Raw genomic sequence first — 5766 nt, 5'->3', positions numbered from 1 at the left:
CCTGGTGGAAAATTGTCAACCATTCCCTACCTTCAGGCCTGTTAGGGTCCCAGTCAGGACGTGTCAGAGGGAAGCCTGCATCTACTTCATTCGGAAGTTTTGTCAGTAGTCCATTGGCCCCCAGTATGTTCTTTCTTGCCTCTAGCAGAAACCTCTCCTTTTCCTCTGTGGTGTAAAGAACCTGTAAAAGCTGCTGACAATCATCTCAAGTGGACTGATGAGAGAACATGAGAGATACCATTAGATTAGTAAGGCTAGAGGGGATTTCAGAGAAGTGGGTGTGCTTTGCCTTCTAATTATAGAGATCAGAGGAGGAAAAAGGCCAGTACTGAAGGGGGGCCATAAGTATGTAAAGGCAATGTGGTGGTTGAGTCTGGTCCCTCGAGTTCTAGCAGCTGGTCCCCCTGCTGCGTCTCTAGTGGCACCCTGTTGAGAGATCTGGGAGGGGCCCGGTTGGGGATATGGGGGTGGGATGTTACGCCATTCTGGAGGTTCTTCTATCTCTGGATAGGTCTTGGGAGGAGCTGAGGGTTCAGCCCCCACCATTTTTACCTTTTTTTTTTTTTTCTCTGAGTCACAGAGAGCTAGGACTTGGGAGCCTGGCTTGTTCTTCTGAACCCAAGGCTTCAACCAGGATGGGGATATCATGTGCTAAATTTTCCCAGATGAGAATGTAAGGTCCTTGATCTGGTTAAGACCCTGGTCCCCTCTACAAACCATATCTTTTACAGCAGAAATCGCAATCAAATCAAGAGTGCCCTCTGGTGCCCAACCAACATCAAAACCTGGCCATTCCATAGAGCAGAAAGCTCTCCAAAATCTCTTTCTGACATCTACAGACAGATTGTGAGTCCTAGTCTTAACTTCAGTCCAATGCTCGAGAGTCAGTCCAAGTGCTACTAGTCTGTCCCTGTCCCGAGCTATCATTCTAGCTGGCAAGAACACACTCAGACAACCAGATTCTTCTGCAGCAAGTTTTATTGCTTCTTCAGGAGGGGATACCCAAAACCCGGAAAATGGTGCTGCTTATATAGCCCTCAGCATGGCGTGTCAGCACCTGATTTGTTGCTTGCTCATCACCTCATTACTATGCCCCGAGATGGGCAGTGACTGGGCATGAATTCACTCTCGCACTTGCGCACAAGGCTTGTTTACTAGTTAGGCATAGCGGAAGCCAGCACCATCTTATAATGGCGATTGCTCATGGCATGGCTCTCCACATGTCCCTTTGTCAGAGTCACATACAGGGAAACAAACAAGATATACACACAAAACAATTATAACCGAGACCAGGACCCAAACAGACAGCCGAGTGAGCACACTCTCACTTGGTACCCAGTAACAGAAACAAATGGCCAAGTGAGCACACTCTCACTTGGCATCCTGATGGGAGATCTCCAGGCATCCCTGGAGTTCCCTCAGACCTCAGCCTGACCCATATGTCAGTAACCCTCCCGTCCATCCCAGACAGGGAGTTCCTTGCTCTCACAAGCACAGACGACTGCAAATTGAGAATACTGAATTCAAACACAGCCAGCAGACAAAGATGTAGACAAAGATAGGATCTTACCTCCAGGCAGGGTCTCTGAGAATTAGGGTAGGCCACAAATCCCGGCAGACGAGCCTCCACATGTAAGACCCCCGAAGCTGGGCCTCTGCTCAAGTCCCAGGATGAGCTGGCCAGCACCCCCAATGACTCAAGAGAAAACCACACCTGATGCAAACTGCAAGAGGTTTTATTATCAGCTAGCTGAGGATGAATTCCTGCTGTGCAGGGCAGGGGAGTTCAACCCTGAGTGGTAACAGTAGGGGGCTTTTAACAGCTAGCTGAGGAATTGGGAGGAGATTGGAGGAGAGTTGGGAGGAGTTGGGAGAAGAGTTGGCTACAGCTCCTTTCTGGGGGGGGGGGGGGGGGAGTGAGCTGCAGCCTCCACTCCAGCGTCTACCTCCATGTGCTTGTAGGTCTTCCTACAATTATTGCATCTCTGGCTGTAAGGCACAGAAACAAAATGGCTTTTTGCCGGCTATAGAGAACAAAGAGCTTCTTTCTGGCTGCATTTTTAGAGATCAGGGAAAACAAGCTTGGGGAACGTCCAGGGGCTTTACCTTCCAGGGAGAAACTCTCTAAGTCAGGGTCTCACAATATAGCCACCTATAAAAACTAACATATCAGGAACCAACAGGCATCTGTCTTTAATATATTTGTAAATTAATGGACTCAACTCACCTATAAAAAGACAGAAGCTAACAGACAGCATACTCAAACAGGATCCAGTATTTTGCTGCATACAAGAAACAAACCTCAGTAACAACGTTAGGCATGATCTCAGAATAAGGGGGTAGAAAAAGGTATTCTAAGCAAATGGTACCAAAAAACAATATGGAGTTGCCATCTTAATATCCAATAAAATTGACTTTCAACCAAAAGTTATCAAGCATGATGATGAAGGATACTTCATATTTATCAAAGGCAAAATTCACCAAGAGAAAGTCTCAATTCTGAATATCTTTGCCCCAAATGCAAAAGCACCCACATTCATAAAAGAAAGTTTACTAAAGCTCAAAACACACATTGATACCCATACAATAATAGTGGGATACTTCAATACCCCATTATCATCAATGGGCAGGTCATGTAAACAGAAACTAAACAGAGGTACAGTGGAACCTAATAGAGGTTATGAACCAAAGCGATTTAACAGATATCTATAGAACATTTCACCCTTTAAAAAAAAAAAGAATGCAAGTCCTTCTCAGAAACTCATGCTACCTTCTCCAAAATCAACTATATAATTGGTCACAAAACAATCGTCCACTGATACAAGAAGATTGAAATAATCCCATGCATCCTATCAGATCACCATGGCTTAAAACTTTAATAACAGCAAGAACAACAGAAACCCCTCATACATTTGGAAACTGAACAACTGACAACTTGGGCAGGGAAGAATAAAGAAAGCAATTAAAGACTTCCTGAAATTTAATGAAAATATTGACACATCATACCCAGACTTATGGGACACAATGAAAGCCATGCTAAGAGGAAAATTCATAGCACTAAGTGCTCTGGTAAAGAAACTGGAGAGATCTTACACTAGCAACTTAACAGCAAACATAAGAGGTCTAGAGCAAAAGGAACCAAACACACCAAAGAGGAGTAGATGGCAGGAAATAGAGTCAGGTCAGAAGTTAACCAAATAGAAACAAAGAGAACAAAAGGAAGAATCAACAAAATCAAAAGCTGGTTATTTTATGGAATCAACAGGATAGATAAACCCCTAGCCATACTAACTAAAGAGCCAAGAGGCAGTATCCAATTTAACAAAAGTATAAATGAAGTGAAACAAAATCACAGAAATGGAGGAAATTGAAAACATCACCAAATCCTACTACAAAACTCTATGTTCAACAAAACTGTAAAATATAGATGAAATGGATGGTTTTCAAGACAGATACTAAGTGCCAAGTCAAATCAAGAGTAGATCAACTATCTAAACAGGCCAATATCACATCAGGAAATAGAAGAATTCAATAAAAACCTCCCAACAAAAAAAAAAAGGGCTAAATGGATTTAGAGTAGAATTCTACCAGACGTTTCAAAGAAGACCTGATACAAATATTCATCAAACTATTTCATAAGATAGAAACAGAAGGAACACTACCTAATTCATTCTATGAAGCCACAATTACTATGACACCTAAACAACACAAAGACCCAAACAAAAAGGAGAACATCAGACCAATATCACTTTTGAATATCGATACAAAAATACTCAATAAAATTTGTAATGGATAAACTAATTTTATGTATTCTCATTTGTTGGTGTTTTGGAGATCATTCATTATTTTCTAAATTCTTTTTCAGAGAGTTTGTACCTGAAACTTCAGGTACATGCTTTCTGTTTTCTTATAGAAATTTCAGTGTTTTAAACATGGAGTGAGTAGTTCTACTCTGCCTTGAATTTATCTATACACTGGGTGAAAGATACACAAGTAATATCATTTTGCAGGTAGATGAATAGTTTTTTCAGTGATTCTTGAGCAGAGCATTGTCACCAAGGTATGTGGTTTTTTTCTTCAAAAAATGTGGAAATTATAGCTCTTTATGTGAATTTTGAGACATGGTCTCTCACTGAAACTTGCTAATTATAAATTCCCTGGTGTCCATAATGTACAACATTAAGAAGTTTGAAATTGTACTTTGGATTGTAGGAACAGATTCCCAGAAGTACAGAAATTTGTATATCATGAGAATAAATCAGAGTAGGCTTAGAGCAGGAGGAAATTTTTGAATTAAGATATTAATTTTGGGGGAATTCCTGAGTGGAAGATGTCCTTCCAGGAGGAGATATAATTCTCTATTTGGGATTCAGAGCCACATAGACCCTTTAGAAAATGTAATTCAGGAAACAGATATAGTATTGAAGAAGTATTTTGGAGAAGAGAAACTATGTTACACAGAGGAAGGGGGAGGATTTTCAGAATCCATAGTATTCTTAACATAACCAAAGTTATAGAACTACAGGACTACAGAGAAAGCAAACTAGCTATCATATATTTTATAAAAACAGAAAAAATCAATGAGAAAAAGGGCTGGGGAATTTGAGAGCTACAAACAATGTATCTGCCAAATCATTTGTAAGTGTGACAGAAATTAACATATTTTTAAAAATTAATGTACATCCTCTTCATTTGGATAGGTGACCCCTAAATGAGTAGCTGTTTCTATTCTTAATAAAGTAAGATGTGGTTAATCATATTGCAACTTGGTATGTCAAGGCTCGTTGATATGCCTGGAAAGCCTCTCCATTTCTGAGGACAAGGAGAGGTGTGGTTAATGGAGGAAAGGAGGTAAGTGGGAGGGACTGAGAATAGAGGAGGGTGTGCAAGCTGTAATAAGAATATAAAGGTTTTATAGTTAAACCAATAAAATATAATATCAAGAAAGAAAGAGTATACCCTATATAACTGTATCATGGCTTCAAGTATATTTTTCCAAATCAATGTTTTAATAAGTTATATGAAAAGGCATTTGTTACAAAACAAAGAAAAGGTAAAAAAAGAAAAGAAAATTTATACACTACTTTCAGTAAGCTGGAGAGCTATCCCTATGCTCATAAGAACAGCAGACTGTAGCACTCTGGAAAGAAGAACCTGTAACTCACATGATCAGCATGTTAAGAATAATGCCATTGGAGTGGAGAAAGTTGAGAAGCCTGTGATGGTGTGGTTGTATAAAATCTGCTCCTGCAATTTGTTTATTATGCACTGGTGTGGGTCATAGAGAGCAGCCAATAAGCTCTTTCTTTCCCACCTTCTTAGGCAGGCAAGTGGGCTGGCCTGAGGTAAAGAGAGCAAGAAGGCTATCCTGTCCCTATCTATCCCTGGTTACAACACTTGGAAAAACATGGCCAGCATCTCTTTTTACAAGTACAATAGATTTGGTCATAGCTCTGCATATTGTGGCTAAGATAGCCCTTAGAAACACATAGATGACTCAAGAAAGTAAAATCTTAATTATTACTGGAGAGATAGAGAGCAAGCATTGATCAAGGGTTCATGGTATGGAAAAATTTAGAAAAATATTTTTATGGGTTATCATACAGTAGAAACTGCAAATACTATGAAACTAGAAAATCATTTGAGTAGCGAGCAAATTGTGGCAGAATCATCCACAAGGTGAGCAGTCAAAATGTATAAATGAAATCTTGTTGAGGGATATATAGAAGCGTATACTGAGACTTGAGTTAACCACACTACCAAGAA

Source organism: Mus caroli, chromosome 17 (assembly GCF_900094665.2).
Source record: "Mus caroli chromosome 17, CAROLI_EIJ_v1.1, whole genome shotgun sequence".
NCBI lineage: Eukaryota > Metazoa > Chordata > Mammalia > Rodentia > Muridae > Mus > Mus caroli.
Note: the sequence above shows the minus strand (reverse complement) of the source record.